The following is a 16,649-nucleotide window of genomic DNA, read 5'->3' on the forward strand; positions in this document are numbered from 1 at the left end:
TTGGACCTATTTTTCTATTATAAAATCTTGTAGATCATTTATGTAGCTTGCAGAGCTAAAGTTCATTGTTTCCAACATTCCTTGGTGTGTGGCCAACCTTCCCTTAGGTCCTCAATTCATCCTATGGATTTTTTGGATGGATTTCTTTGGTGGAGGTTGACCTTGTTGTTTTACATGTTTCATCTTGTTCATCGGTGATTGTTTCACCTTGGGCTGACGCAGATCACCCTTGATCATATAAATCAATGCAATTAAGCATTTAGAATCAAGTTGTAGAAGATAGAAGACAGATCTTAAGGTTAGGAGGTCCTGAGTTGGCTCGCATTCATGTTTGAGCCTGAATGTTGCATAACATGCTTATTTTGTATTCAGGCCTGTGATCTAAGTCTGTGAGCCCGAATGTTGACAGAAGTTTGTAACTGATTTTTATGATATAATATAGTTTCTGCATTGCCTCCATCACTTTGAGTTGTTTTTTTGTGTAACTCTTGTTGCACGGTCTAGACTATTCTCTTTGAGGACCCTCCCATAGTGACTGCACCACCTCTATAGTATCCATTTTGGGGATAAATTAAGTACTTTTAATAATTTAGTATTTAATATGTTTTTAACTAATTTAGTTAAGTTGATCTATTTGAATAATAAATTCACTAAAGTTGGGGACAAATTTAGTGATTAAATTTTACCTCGCGCCGATTTCACTCTTTTGCATTACATCTAATGCAATTATGAGGAAACCTATAATCAAGATCTCACAATTCTAACTTCATAGGTAGTAAAGATGAAGTGTTAGGAACCAATGGTTTGATTCTCAAGAGAAATTATTTGGATAAGATCTTGGTCTGTAAATGCCTATGTGAAACACTAACATTCTAACAAATTTTAAGATTAAAATGAGTATTTTGTACACAATTTTTCTTTGACATGTGTCTCAGTGACCCAATGCACTTGGAATAGTTATTCCCATGCATTCAAAACAACAAAACTCTTTATTTTCCTTATTTTCACAATCTTGGTTTATCTTTCTTATCTTGTCATTATATATTCTCTCTCATATTAAATCACTTTCTCTCTATAAAAATAATCTCATAATTTCGCAATAGCCAAGACTCCTCTCATTATATGTATATCACATATAATCATGCCTACTATCTCAAGAGGGGAGCCAAAACTATAGATAAAACTCTCTTGCATGTCATTTATGATTTCATCTATTATATAATCTTATCTATTATCTTTTTATCATGATAATGATTCTCCTGCATAGTGGGGTTTATTTTCATCACACATCTATTTTATTTAATGTCTTCCATTGTTGTCTAGCTATCTATGGAGGTGAAAACACTAAAGTGATAGTTTGACTAAGGAAAATCCATATATATCCCCCAACATTTATTCCATCTCTAAGTTTGTAGGTAAACAAGTTTGGTAGACTAAGATCATTGTTTAGGTAGCTTTCTACCTATATCTTTGTAGATGACAATGTTATTGCATAGACATCCTCAATGTGCATTCGTATCTAAGGTTAAGAGATGACCCATTTGGTATCATGTTCTATGATTTATGTAATTTTTATTTATGTAGCTAATAGATTTTTATTATTTAGCATTTTCGATTTTATAATCTTTATTAAGCTTAGCATAAATTTTAGTTTTTGACATTATTTTATTAGTTCACTTGAGTATTATACGTTGAGGTAATCAAGCACGATTTTCTCCTTAATACCTCATAATATTGAAAGTAGCGAATCACCTACTTTACAAGCGAGTAAAATGAGGGCATCCAAGGGTGAATAGAGAGTGAGTGGGGACCCCATTTCTAGTCACCTATAACTAGAACAATGTCACGATCTTTAGATTAAAAAAATTAAGAACAACGAAACCATATGAGAAAGGGTTGATCTTTATCTTACCTTGAAACATATGATTAAAATGCTCCAAAACCATTTGTGCAAGTTTGGAAACATAGGCCACAAGGGCTCTCAGTCAAATCACATAGCTAAAGCCATAGGAGCTTAACAAGTTACTGATCTAGCTAGTAAAATGAATATAAAAAATATATGGATTGAGGGGGATTCAAAAAACAATCGAATTCCTTCTAGGAAATTCGCCCCCATCATGGACCATAAAATGTTGGATTGATGATGTCAAATCCCTCCTATATGAATTTGAAAAGGTTAGATTTTTTCATGTATTTGGGGAAGCTAATGTGGTGGTTGATTATTTTGCCAATGAAGGGTTCAGGCTTATAGGACGATGTACATGACATACCTATAATGAATTAGAAGTGGATGTCAAAGCCTTATTCGACTATGAATTCATGCATGGTAAAGTTACCATTTCTAATAATGATTAAACAGATCAGAGAAGGGTACTATTTCATCATTCAATATAATGGAGGTGCCTTAATTATTTTAACGAGTTGCGAGGAGTGGCATGTTTTGTGGGTGCCTTGGTTTGATTGTTGGTTTTTTGCTAAGTTTCTCAACTTTGCTACTGAAAAAAGAGAAGTTTGTAAAAATATGGGGGGAAGCAGGAATAGGGTCCAGAGCCAAAAATCTATGAGAAGCATAAGAAAAACCAACAATATTGGAGGCAAATTGATAGAGGAGGGCTGAGACCTCTCCTTGAGAAACTTCATGATGCTAACCCTGATACAGTGAAGTATTTTACCATAAATTGGAAGGAGGAAGGAATTTTCCTCTCTAGGAGAAAGGTGAACATAGATGAGAATCTTATTGGGGAAGTTACGAGCCTTTCTACAGAGGGGATCAAGTTCTTTTGTGACAAAAAGATCTCGAATGAAGTGGTTATAAAATTTCTAAAAATTGGTGAGGAAAGGGAATCGCTTGTTAAAGTTTCGAACAACTATTTTGAGGCCGAGAACATTACGAAGCTTTGGAAGGAAGTGTAATGGAATACATCCCCGTGGGCGATATATTCACCAGAGTCTACGACTACCATTTTGTCCTCCTCAATCACTTCCGACACAAAGTTAGAATTTATTTTCCCTACTACTTCTAGTTCTCTTTAAAACATTGTCTTCAGGAACACCGTAATAGCCCTAAGAATTACCATGTCTTGGATGCTGGTCTCATTCAATTTATTGATGTGAACTTTTCTATCATGTCGGCTCAATCTAATCCCATTTCTGCCCCGACCTCGGAAGGGTATGATACTGAAACTAGTTTTTCTGAAGGCAATGATGAATGGGATTCTAATTGGGAAGAGGAAAATACTCCTCCCTCTAAGAAGGTGCCTAAGAAGACCCCTTTGAGTAAGCCTTTGGGTAAAAAAGATCTCTCTGTGAAAACCCTTTCTAATTTTAAAACCAAGGTGAAGGCCCCTCTTAAGAAGTTGTTTTCTTACTCTAAGGACATGCCAGAAGATTCCTTTGATGGCACTAATCCCTCTAAAGGATCCTACTCTTCTCACCCTACCACTGACAGAGAGAATAGACCTAGATTCCATAAAGACCTCAAACCTGAAGACCATTACCTTAAACTATACTAGGAATTTCTAGATGATATTCTGGCAATTGCTAGAAATGGTGTTGTGTATTTATTTAGGGTTTTTAACTAGCTTTCTCATGAAATAAAAGACATTAACTTAAATAATAGGGCAGTGTCTAGAAAACTAGATGAAATAATAGAAAAGGGCAGCCTCAGAATACTGCAAGGGTAGTGTGGATTGAAGAAGAAAATTTTTCGATGGAAGAATGTCTCCAAAGAATCATGGAACTAATGGATAAAAGGAAAAAGGAAAACAAGAAAAAGACCATGCATCTTGAAGGAGAAATTGGTAAAATCACGGAAATAATGAACACCATTATGAAGCGAAGCCATAAAATTGTGAAGAATTTTGCTGCCTCTATGAGTACACTCGTGGAGAAGTTGGATAAAACCCAACAAGGTACCCTGATCATGGACCTGGATGCTGATAGAGAAAAAATCCAGAAAGAGGATTCCTATCCCTCTAAGAGAACGATAGCCAACCTCAAGAGAAAGCTCGTGTCTTCCACTCAGGAATTCCAGGACATGAAGAAGGTGACTCAAGAGATGAACATACTCAAACTTGAGATTGCAGAGACTATAAAGTCCTTAAGTTACTGCCTATTTGATTTCATCTTTTTGTTGTCTTTTGGTTCGGTCTGCTATCATTTTTGTTTGCAGGACAACTCTATTTTTTTGGACTTTGGATGTTTATTTTCATATATCCTGTAACTTTGTGGTTTTAGGTCCCTGTAAAACCCGCTTTTTCCTTAATTAAATACATAGGCCACAAGAAAATAAACCAACAAATCAATGTCTTTATTTCAAAGAAAGAGATATTACCCACCAAATCATTACCAGGAAATACTATTCAGGTTGTCAAGGCATAGGAAGCACTTTTGGGATGCACCAAAAATTACAGGAGCAACCTAGCTTATGAGATTAGGTAGTAGATCTACAAAGGATACTTTAAGTAACAAGGAGCTAGCCAGTTGAGAAACAACAACCCCTAGAGCCACCAAACCAACAAGTGCACTAAACTTGGAATTCAATGTCTTAGGTGATCTAGATGAGATCACTTCATTACCAACAAATAGAATATCTACCACCAAGTTGCAAGAAATAATTGTTGCAACTAGAGGTGTTGAGCAAGAAGCAATAAAAATCCCAAACTTCTACAAACAAGGGAACCCATAACAAACAACGCATAGCTCTAGCATGGGGGATGTCAAAAAAACAAAGGGCAAGGCCCACAACTATATCCCACACTAAAGGGAGGCTCGTCGACCACACCAATCCCCCTCAAATTTCAAACTAAATGAGATGCACCTAGATATAACGGAGACTTGGGCCATCAAATAGCGGCCAAACATAGTACCACACTCCAAAAACCCAAAATTTACTAGCCAAGAGAGGGAGAAACTATTCAAACCAACCCTAATGACAAGAGGCAAATAGATCACAAGTCCATAAGACCAAAATATACCAATGTTCCTCCCAAAAAAAGACCATGAAGAATAGGTCAAGATCGTCCCCTCTCCAATTGCTAGAAAAAGGGAAAATCAACACACACATAGTATAAAATAGAAGCCATGGAAATAGGGCCCCTCCATCCTTGTCTTCCTCATTGTTTCGATCCTTTGCATCCTCCCCATCATCTCTCTCACCTACCAAAACTCTAGCTCCTGATCTGCTCCCACCCATCATTTCCTTGTTGTCCAATGAATGTAAGTTGATAGGTGGGAAGCCATGTTGGGAGAAGGTAGAAATATTTATTTTCATTTACTTAATGTTAATTTTTTTTCTAAGCACATATAGGATAGAAGAATAAAATTAAATATAATGAATCTTTTGATTGGTTCACATGGAGATTCACCTATTGAGATGGGGTATAAACCAATTTGGCATGCTTCCTACAAGTAACCTCCTTTCTTTCTATCCTAGCTATAGGCATTTATAGGAGTATTTTAATAAAATTATGTTACATATTATAAAATACTAACACAATGATAAAATTATTGTTATATGTATAATTTTTTTCTATTCTCATTGTTTTTCTATTCTTTTTATGTGTATGTTTTACTAATTTAATTTTGCACATTTATATTTTGATTGGATTTCGATGGTAGCAATTAGTTTTATTTAAATAATATTGTTACTAGTAACTTTTACATTTTGTGATCAATTAATTATGATATATTTTTTTTGTCATCTTTAGCTTGTAAAATCTTATTTTCAATTGAATTCAAAGAATCGAATTGAAATACTATTTTAATTTTTATTTGATGAGATTGCAACTTTAGTTTGGTTAGAACATCAATGGATAACTTAAACTAATATAATTTAATACATTCTAAGTAGCTTCATTTACTCTACCACAACATGATTTAATTAAAATTTTCTTTATTGTGTGCAATTTCTTATTGTTGTGGCCTTAGATCCATCCATTGGAAATGTCAATATAAAATGTATATCTCTTAAGTGAGACATTATGACTTGTGAAAAAGAAATGTTCTTCCTTAATTTCTAAACTATAACATTGTTTAAGATAAAAATATATGTCATGTATCTATTTACTCTATCACAACATGCTTCTAGTTTTATCTATTAATTTAGTACATGTACAGAGTTTTTTTCTACCTTAAAATACTTGCATGTTTGTATAAAGTCACCAAAAATCTTTAGATCAATAGTCCTCATTATTTGACATTAATAATTTTATTTTATAAACCATCTAATTTTATAAAGAACTATAATGATTTGAACTTTCTAAAATATTCATATTTGAATCTCTAAAAATAAATACTAATATGAGTGGCCATCAATAAAAGAAGCGTAATACCAATATTTTTAATTGATGGGTGATACAAAGAATCACTATGAACTGCCCTTAACAATCTCTTTCATGAAACACAGTACAAAAATTGAAAAACAAAAATTATAGAATAATTAGATAAACCATCCACCATATTTTTATTAACTAGAAATTTGAGGTTGTTTCCATAGGCTATCCATCTTAGAGTCTCACAACATACATGAATTTATGGTTTTAGTTTCAGATGTTGAATTTATGTCAAGGTACTCTTACAAACCAATTGATATCAAATAGGTTGAATTTATGTCAAAGTATTGTTTAATATTAGTACTCTTACAAATCAATTGATATCAAAGTTTTTGATGATAACATCTAATCAACTATTTCAATTTCAAATACAAATCAATTGATATCAAAGTTTTTGATGATAGCATCTAATCAACTATTTCAATTTCATACATTTTGAAATTAATTTTTTGTGTCATTATACTTTTGTAAAGATTGGATTCATTTTATGTAACATAAATTTGATTCTAAAAAATTCAATATTTATTTTAAACCAATTTTTTTCCAAATTTAAGCAGCTTTTAACACCATTTACCATTTGCAAAACTAAATTCTCAACCCTTTTTCTTCACAAATATTATTTTAAGTATATTTAATTAGCCCAAATTAACATTAAGAAAGGTGTTTTTCTTTTACAATACTATTAGTTAGAGATCACATAAGGTAGGGAGAGCATGTTTCCAAAGCAATTTCTGGGGGAAAACGTATGGGGATGTTAATGCTCTGCAAACATGTATAATATCTGCTTTCGTAGAATTTTTTTTCAAGATTGACGATAAAGACATAAGAAGTAGCTAAAAGCAAATGATCCCACATTTCTATTATTTCTTCCTTATGCAGGTGAACTGGTTAGGGCGAATTAACTTCTGGCTATGATGTATGGCATATTAAAAAAAGTTAAATATGCCAAGAAAGCTTACATGTTTTTTGGTTGGCTGTTCTAAGAATACCAAATAAAAGAACAATAAAGATTTGTCAGATTCAGAACAAATAAAAAGATGATATGAACCAAAAGAATTATGTGAAATATACCGTGGACGAAGAAAAAAAGAGAATTTCATATGATGTTCAAGATAATGCTCACATCATTGCATACAGTTAATTCTTAAAATGGGGCATGGAATCATGTCCCAAAATCAAAACAGGTATTCACAATACATAAAACAATTCCAAGTAAGCGAATATGTATCATAGAAATCTGGTATAAGGCTCCAGAAGCTCATCCAAAAGAGAGTCTCATTCAGAATCTAATAAAATTGACGGCTCCAGAAGTTCATCCAAAAGAGTCCGGTTCAGAATCTAATAAAACTGTCCATTGACAGTTCTGACATCCCTCACACTTATCTTCTTGCTGCTGTTGTTGTGAACTGAGAATTCATTTTTTTCAGATCAGAAAATCAAGACCGTTAATACAATCCAAACTGCTGCTACAATTGGGTTCAGAATCAATTGATGATGAAATGATTGAATCGGTAAGAAACAGAAACTCATTCTGCTGGGAGATATCTGAATTTAAACTAACACTACTTGAAAAGCTTTTCTTTCCATATTGTTCATCATTGGAGCTCAGTAGGTCAGTTGGATCAAACAAACTTGATTCTAAAAAAACACCATCTTCAGTCCGCTGTGAATTCAAACCTAAACAGTGACACTTCATTTCCTTCAGATCATGATTATCTGAAGTCAGATAATCAAGATTGTCAATAGAATCCAAACCGCTGCTACAGTTGGGTTGAGAATCAATTGAAAAAGAAATGATTGAATCGGTAAGAAGCAAAAACTCATTATGTTCAGAGATGTCTGAATCTAAACCAACACTACCTGAAGAGCTGTTATTTGCATGTTCACCATTGAAACTCAGTGAACCAATTGAGATCTCAACTGCCGAATCAAATAAACTTGATTCAGAAAAGCTACCATCTACAGTGATCTTCTTTTCATTGCCACCATTGGAACTCAGTGGGTCAGTTGAGATCTCAACTGCGGAATCAAAAAAGCTTGACTCTGAAAAGCTACCATCTACAATGTGTTTCTTTTCATTCCCAGTAATGGGTCTCGAGGAACTGGAAGAGCCTTGACTAAAAGGGAATGGCTGCAAGGAAAAGCTTTCAACTGGGTTTGGAGATCTTTTAGCAACGGGGACTTCATTAATGGTGGTGGTGGCGTTGAGAAAATCAATACTGTCAATACAATCCAAATTGCTGCTACAATTGGGTTCAGAATCAATTGAGGAAGAAATGATTGAATCAGTAAGAAACAAAAACTCATTCTGCTGGGAGATGTCTGAATCTAAACAAACACTACTTGAAAAGATTTTCTCTCCATGTTCACCATTGGAGCTCGGTAGATTAGTTGGATCAAACAAACTTGATCCTGAAAAAACACCATCTTCAATCTGTTGTGAATTCAAACCTAAACAGTGACAATTCATTTCCTTCAGATCATGATTATCGGAAATCAGATAATCAAGACTGCCAATAGAATCCAAACTGCTGCTACAGTTGGGTTCAGAATCAATTGAAGAAGAAATGATTGAATTGGTAAGAAACAAGAATTCATTATGCTGGGAGATGTCTGAATCTAAACCAACATTACCTGAAGAGCCTTTATTTGCATGTTCACCATTGAAACTCAGTGGGTCAGTTGAGATCCCGACTACCGAATCAAAAAAGCTTGATTCTGAAAAGATACCATCTACAGTGTTCTTGTTTTCATTGCCACCATTGGAACTCACTGGGTCAGTTGAGATCTCAACTGCGGAATCAAAAAAGCTTGATTCTGAAAAGCTACCATCTACAGTGTGTTTCTTTTCATTCCCAGTAATGGGTCTCGAGGAGCTGGAAGAGCCTTGACGAAAAGGGTCCAAAACTCGGTGTTCTGATAATGGCTGCAAGCAAAAGCTTTCAACTGGGTTTGGAAACCTTTGAGCAATGGGGACTGCATTAATGGTGGTGGCGGCGTTGAGAAAAGAAGGCTTGTTGAAAATGGAGGGAAAGTTAGTTAAGGTATTTTGGGATGAACTCGGAACATAGAAATTTTGTGGTGATAAGAATGAGGATGGTGGAAAAAATGGAAGAGAGCTCATGGCATTGGAGACATGCTGTAAGTGGGTTTGGCTGAGATTAGCTGACTGGGAATTATTTTTGAAATAGAAAAAATTGGTTATCGCTCGGCTACCTCTCATTGTTCTGGCGGCGAAGTCATAAGCATATGCAGCCGACTCTGGGGTGGCAAATACTCCAAGATGAACATTTTTTTTCTTTATTGGATCTCTAATATACGCAACATAGCGATTCGGTGAGCTTTGGCGAACCCCTCTGTACTTGACGCCACCACGCTTACATTTATTGGACATTCGTACAGATAATTTCTGACCACCATTTTTATCCTTATCAGCCTTTCCAGTGAACTCCTCCATGCCTCTGCATCAGAAATGTGAAACACAATGAACTAATATGGTAGATAAATTTAATGTAACCATTTCATATAATGCTACAACAAGCTCACCGATGTTGATTATTTCAAAATCAATATGCACTGGCTGAAACAAATGAACTCAAAATCAATTTGCACTGGTTGAAACCCATGAATTGAACATTCAACTCAAAAAGCTTTTTATTTAATACTCAGCTCAAAATTTTCAAGCAAAAACGTTGTGTAAGGAAAGTTAGGAAAGAAAATATATACTCTTTTAAGCTTCCTTCTGGAACTGAAAATTTCTGGTATCAAAGCTTTTCTCCTCTCTCAACAATTATCAAATCTTTTCTCCTCTGAGAACAATTTTGTTAAGTCAAAAGGTGACCTATGTGTCTTAAATACTACAAAACCCTAGCATTTATGACCTGAGCCATTTCTTAGTCTTGTGATTTGTCCCCATCTCGATCTATTTTTATGTCTTATGTTGTTGAAGTCTTACAAAATCTAACATTTGAAATCTTTCTTTTATCTTTTCTTCATATTTAAGTGTAGATGTAGCTTACGCTTGCCTTCAACAAAAATTCATGTATGATAATTTTGAGTTTTTTCATATACGAAATGTACATTAATTAATTTATTATTTATGATTCTTAAATTCTACAAAATCTCTTAAATTCTACAAAATCTTAGCATTTGGAATCTCTTATCTTTTATTCCCATTTAAGATTAGATTTAGCTTACATCTGTCTCTTGTAGTAAAGTTGGTGCATTGGAAATTTAAGATTCTTTTGGAAAAATACAATAATTTATTATTGTGGATTTGTTGTATAGAAAAAAACTGATCTAGGTTGATGTAATTGTAATATTTAAAACATTAAATTTGTTAAGATTTTTTTTGTATAAGGAAAGTTACTCAACAAAATATATACCCTTTTAAGATTGTTAAGACAAAGAATAGTGATATGTCAAAACCCTAACATTTGTGACCGACCCCATCTCTCAGTATTTGTGATATGTCCTTATCTCTTGTGGTGTTGAAGTACTACAAAACCTAGCATTTGTAATTATTGTCCATTTGTTGTATAGAAAATAAATGATATAGATTCATGTAGTTCTAGCATTTAAAGCATTACACGTGTTAAGATTGCTTTTTTTGCTTTTGTATAAGGAAAGTTACTAAAACAAAACATATACCCTTTTAAGATTGCTTCTAGAACATAAAAATTCTTGTATCAAATCTTTTCTCCTTTGAAAACAACTTTGTTAAGACAAAACATAATAAGAAACTTTCTTGCTTGATAGATTGTAGTATTCACAACTAATGTTTCGTAAACATTACAAAAGTCTAGCATTGGCTACCTGCCCCTATCTCTTAGCATTGCCCTTGTCTATTATATTGTTGAAGTACTTCAAACCTAGTATCAAGAATCTTTTTTTATATTTTCCTCAAATTTAAGTTTAGATTTAGGTTACACTTGCCTTAAGTAAAAGGTCATGCATTGCAATTTTGATTTTTCCATATAGAAAATGTAGTTTAAGTACTTTATTATCTATAATATTTAAATGCTACACAATCTTAGCATTTATGATTTTTTTATTTTTTTTTCATATTTAAGTTTAGATGTAGATTACACTTTTGTTTAGTTAAAGATCCTACATTGTAATTTTATGTTTTTTCTCTATATAAAATATAAATTAATTTATTATCTATCAAATAATTCATAATTACTACAAAATCTCTATAAATAGTACAAAATCTTAGCATTTTCGATCTCTTATCTTTTCCTCATATTTAAATTTAGATTTAACGTACATTTGTCTCTTGTAGCAAAGTGGGTGTTTGGAATTCTAATCTATCTTGCATGAGAAAAGTAAAATAATGTATTATAGCTAATTTATTGTATAAAGAAAAACTAATATAGGTTGATGCATTTGTACCATTTAAAGAATTACATTTATTTTTTTGGAAAATAGAGATGAAAAAAGTTTAATTGCAAACTTTAATCACACAAAAATACAACATGGAACCTCTCTCTCTCTCTCTCTCTCTCTCTCTCTCTCTCTCTCTCTCTCATTCTCTCTCGTTGTATGTATTTATGTGTTGTGACCTTTTCACACATCGCCCCATTTCTAACGGGGACCCCCTCTTTTCTGGCTTTCTACGTTGTTAGGTTAGGGTTTTGGCTGCTTAGTGGATAATTTTATGTATCTCATGTTTGAGTCTTAGAGTTTTGATCATGCCTACTGTCGTTCAAGGTTTTGAGGTTAGGAATTTTAATGATGTTAAATTTTTCTTAGTGTTGACCTTCTTGAGCGTTAATGTGTTTTAAACAGGAACATCAGTGATTTTAAAATGCCAAGGTATTTTCAGACACTTTGGAGTTATTTTCTCACTCCTAGCAATTATTCAAGATGATTTTGCACTTTATCCCGATAATTTCCTTATGTTTCGCTCATTTTTTTTAAAATGTTTTCCTAAGTTCAATTGATTTTTATCAAGTTTTAAAGTTTTCTAGTGATTTTGAGTGGTTAAAATGTCAATTCTCTAAAGGGCAATCCATATTCTAAGGGTTAAAAGGTCAAAATTCCATGCTAGAGGTGCTTTTCCCCTCATATTCCTGACTACCCATGGTTTTCCCCACTCAAAATCTGGACTACACATGGGTTTCCCCTAAAATCCATACTAGCTATGATTTTCCACTAGTGTTTATCTAGGCCTGAGTTGTTTTTCCCCTGGAAGCATCTAATTTGACTAAGTGTCAAGATTTTGTCCTGAAAGCCTTTGTGTTTCCATTGGGAGTGCAAATTGGAGTGTAGACAAGAATGCAGATGAAGTTGAGGAGGATTCCACACCTGGGTTGATTTTCCACCAGGTATTTGTGACAAGTTAATGTGGATTTTTGTGCAGACTCTCAATCCATACCCAAGTTGATTTTCCACTAAGAGCAATATGATGAATTTTGATTCTGGATTTTCATCCAAACTGAGGTCGTTTTTCCACCAGAGAGTGTTTTTGGCAAATGAAGTGAATTTTGTGTGTGGATTCTTTATCCATGCCCATATCGATTTTCCCCTAGCCCATTTTATGTGCGTTTTGATGAATTTTAGCATGGATTTTTATCCAAACTGGTATCGATTTTCTCTTGTGGGGAATATTTTGACATTTTAAATGATTTTTAGTCGGATTTTTTAATACCTACCTATATTGATTTTCCCTAGAGGCTCAATTTTAACTTAAATTAGAATATTTAATAAATGAGCCCCATTTTAATTGTTTTTAAATGATGATTGATGATTATTTAAAATTTTAAAAATAAAATTAAATAACTTGCAATGAGCATTTAATGTTTTTACCCTTCTAGAAGAAAGTTAGTTTTACCAAACAAGTATATAAGCAAGTGTTTTATCCCACATTTCTTGTGTGGTAAAAGAGAAAGGAAAAAGCAAGTATAAGAGAGGAGTCTCCAACAATATTTTATTATTAAGTTTGCCAGGTGTCTCTATGTTTGGCGATTTTTCTCTTATTGGCGAATTTTGGCAAAGTGTTGAAGTGAAGTGTTTGATTGAAGGCCTCCATTTTTTCTAGCTTGGCAATCCTCTCCATTGTTGCCATTGAGGTTTATTGCCTCCATTATTTCTAGATTTTCAATTTTGGTGAAGTTCACTATTGTTGGTGAAAGTCACGATTTTGTGAAGGGTAGTGTTTTTTGGTGTTTAATGAAATTTGTCAATTTTTCACCATTATAGCTTGTTGTTCTAGATTTTAGTTGCAAATTGGAGGTCTAGTGAAGGCATTTTTCAGATTTTCTAAGGATGGTGCCATACCTGGAAATTACGATTTTGATTTGGCAAATGTTTGTGCCATTATTTTGGTGAATTCCCTTCACACTTGGTGGCTACCATCATTCCCTGCTTGCTGATATGTTGCAAATCTGAGTTTTTCCTCCATTGTTCCAGCTTGTTTGACCTCCATAGTTGGCTGGAAAATCAATTTTCAGACTTATATCTTATTCCCAGCTATTTTGTGCCTTAAATGATTTTATCTGAGGGGCAGATTGGAGACATTTTCATTCAATTTTTCAGAGTTACCTTCCATTATTGCAAACTTGAAAATCCATTGTAGGGGGCTTGTCCTTAGAAAACATTTTTTTCCAGCCACTACCTACCTTGCAATTTCACTTGGGAAGCATTTTTGCTTCATTCCAAAGTTTATTTCTAGGTATTTTATCATTCCTAAGGGTGCTGGTAAGTTTGAAAACTTCATTTCCAAATTTGTCTTCAGACTAAGTTTTCATTTCCATCCCTACATGCATGTTCAAATTTTCTTATGTTTGCCTTGGAAGGTTGGTTCTCATCAAATTTATGCATATATAGGTGATTGCAACATGTTTTAAAAGTTGAATTTTTAGGTTGTCTTCAGATTTTGTTGACCTCCATTGTTGACTATGAAAGGTGTCCTCGGACCTTTGTGTGAAAACACAGCCTTTCACACCTTTACTTAGTCATGGTTGATCCGGTATACTCCTTTGCACTTTAGTTTGTATAATTGCTAGGTATAAGGGGATATTAATGAATTTCATAGAGGGTTTTCATACTCTAGCATTGTCACATTTCGAATCTAATTGTTAAGATCTACCAAGAGTTTTGACTATTTTCCTGACTTCATGCTCTAATTAGCTAAAATATTTAGGAAGTCAGGAATTATATTAAGAACTTTATTTATTTTCCTAAGTTCTAACTTCAAGCTTTGTACAAGTGCAATGTCGAAGTCTAGATTTAAGGAAAGGAAAGAACTATAGAGAAGATACTGGAGACTGGATTCTATCCAAAGCCCAAGATTTCATCTAGATGGAAGGATATTAAAGATACAAACATCCATTTCTTGGACCTGAACCTAAACCAAATGCAACACTGGATGTTCGGGGTCATAAATAAAAATCCATCCCCAACGTATGTGAACATTATGAAGAGTGGTATTTTTCATGTTGTTGGATTCCCATAGTCCATACAATATTGTGAGCTTATCTTGGAGTGTGCGCAATGTAATGATCCTCTCACAGGAATGATCAAAACTCCTAAGGGCATTTTTATTGCCTACCTTGCTGAGGATATGATTGCTGAGGGTTTCAAAATTCCATGTGGAACAGATATGAAGGATGCAACCAAGGATGAAGATAAAGAGCAATACACAAAGAAGATGGATGTGTGTAAGAATATGATAAACAAGGAGTGGATGATTGAGCCTAGGCTTCATCATTCCAAGGCTCCCAAGACACACATGTATGCAGACCTCAAAGAGGAGTATATAGTGACTTAGTATTCCTACTCAATAGAGTGATGGGGATGTTGCAGGGAGAAATATTCGATGGATGGATTTTCTATTTCATCCAGGATTGTCTTAGAGAGACATGGGTAAATTGGTCTAAGATCATAAGTGACAATCTGTACTTTTAGCTGAGGAACGTAGAGAAATCCAAGTCATTCGCCATGACTTCCTACTTGGTATACCTTCTTGCACGGTTTATTTCATATAAAGAATTGATATGCAAAGGTGGTCGAAAATAGAAAAGGAAAATTCAGGAGTCATGAGTGCTACCCCCAGCTAAACATGTATAGAATTGAAGATTATAAGAGAGTGAATGACATATTCAAAATGTACATCACGCGGATATTGCAAGGCAGAATCCATAGAAGATTGTCCAAAGAGGCAACAAAGCTAATAGAGAAATATGGATCATAGTATATTCAGTTTTTTAGTTTCACGTACCTTAAGATTAATGGGTTTCAATCCGAACCCTATAGGCTTCCTAGGTATCCATCCAACAAAATGATCTTGTTGGAAGTGGTGAGACAGCTTCTAAAATTTGATTCCATTCAAAGAGAGAAGCATAGGATAGGCATGACATTTCTTGTTTCAGTTGGGAAGACATCAGAAGTTTGCTAGTCTGCCTTAGCCACCAACACTGCAAGTGAGGATCTTGCATTCTATCAATTTTCAACCTTCAATAAAAGAGAAATATTTGATCTAGATAAGAAATTTGGAAGGATCGGGGGAGAGAAATTCATCCACAAAGTAGACATAGAAGATTATTGGACCAACCTGATGGACAAGCAAGCAATGAAGAGACAAATGTGGTCCTGAATGTCAGTGGATTTCATGAGGAAGTGTGAAGTTATCCTCATTCCTAATCAAGTGTTAGATGACAGGGATCATATGCATCCAGAGTATGAGAATGAAATGAAGGAAATCTTATTGCCAAATTGGTTAGAATCAAAAGAGATTGACCTAAATATATTGATGAGAGAGGTCTTGAGTTTCTCTCGTGCATGGGTAGATATACAGATGAATAAGTTAGTTGATATGGGTGTTCCCTTCACTTATAAAAAGATGAAGCCAGAAGAGTCTACTTTTGAAGATGATCAGAGGACTATCAGTGATGTCAAGATTCATGCAGACGAAGAGAGTCAAGCTCCCAAGAGAAGGAAGAACATGCCAGGAGGATTAAACGCCAGAGGGAAGAAGATTGAGAAGATGAAGAAGAAGAAACAAAAGACTATCATTCCTCCACCTATCTTTCCTTCACCACCTCTTAGTGTCTCATCAATTAAGGTGATTGAAATAAGAGAGTAGAATAAAGAAATCAAGAAATGTTCCAACACAGTGATATTACCAGAGAATATTCAAGAGTTACATGCCACAACGATATTTGCACCTCCAAATGAGAATAATGAGTAGTCAGGATCCCCTACTGTCCTTTTGGAAGTTAGTTTGGGAAATGAGATATACGATTTGACCAGGAATAATCTTGATGATGATGATGATGTTATCTCGACATTGAGAGAACTTGGCCAAGATATTTC

The sequence above is a fragment of the Cryptomeria japonica genome, chromosome 1, assembly GCF_030272615.1.
Source record: "Cryptomeria japonica chromosome 1, Sugi_1.0, whole genome shotgun sequence".
NCBI lineage: Eukaryota > Viridiplantae > Streptophyta > Pinopsida > Cupressales > Cupressaceae > Cryptomeria > Cryptomeria japonica.